This window comes from Aplysia californica, unplaced genomic scaffold (genome assembly GCF_000002075.1).
Source record: "Aplysia californica isolate F4 #8 unplaced genomic scaffold, AplCal3.0 scaffold00082, whole genome shotgun sequence".
Taxonomy (NCBI): domain Eukaryota; kingdom Metazoa; phylum Mollusca; class Gastropoda; order Aplysiida; family Aplysiidae; genus Aplysia; species Aplysia californica.
The window spans coordinates 1103764-1104531 of record NW_004797352.1 but is presented as its reverse complement, the minus strand read 5'-3'; positions in this window follow the sequence as shown (position 1 = coordinate 1104531).

The following is a 768-nucleotide window of genomic DNA, read 5'->3' as shown; positions in this document are numbered from 1 at the left end:
AGTGTTATCAATGTCATCATCGTTATCATCATCATCATTATCATCATCAACATCCTCAGCAGCAGCAGCAGCAGCAGCAGCCCGATGACATGAATTATACTATTTACTTGTTTCTCCCACGCATCCGTAAAAAAAACCCAACAGACAGACAGACAGAGACAGAGACAGAGAGAGGGAGAGGAAAAACTGTAATGCCCTCTGGCATGGTCTATATATGGAGCACGCCTGTGCGAGGTTCGCCCGAGGCGAGACTGCTCGAGGCTGCGTGAAGCATTATTAGTAAGAAGAAAACAGAGAGGTGAGAGTGAGCGCTGCCAAAGTAGCAGATCGATAGCATCAACACTCAAGGATAATAACCATACCCCTAGTGCAAGCACCACCACATTCCTCTTATTCATTGCGATTATGATGGTCGTCTTTCTCCTTCTGCTCCGTCCATCTTGTCCTCCCCCTCCTCCTCCTCTTCTTTTTCTTCCTCTTTTTCTCTTTCGATATTATTCTTTCTTTCGATTTTTCGTTCATTCTTCCTTTCTTTCTTTCTTCTTTTCTTTTGTTTTTTCATTTCCTTCTCTCTTTCTTTGTTTCTTTCTTTCTCTCTGGGATTTTTCCAATTTTTACTTGATATTTAAATCTCATATATATGAAGCACCAGCCACCGTATTGCATCTACGACAGCTATGATCGTTAAAAATGTCTGTCTTTCTATCACTATTTACATCTTTCAATCTATCAATCCACACAATGCGCGCGCGCGCACACACACACACA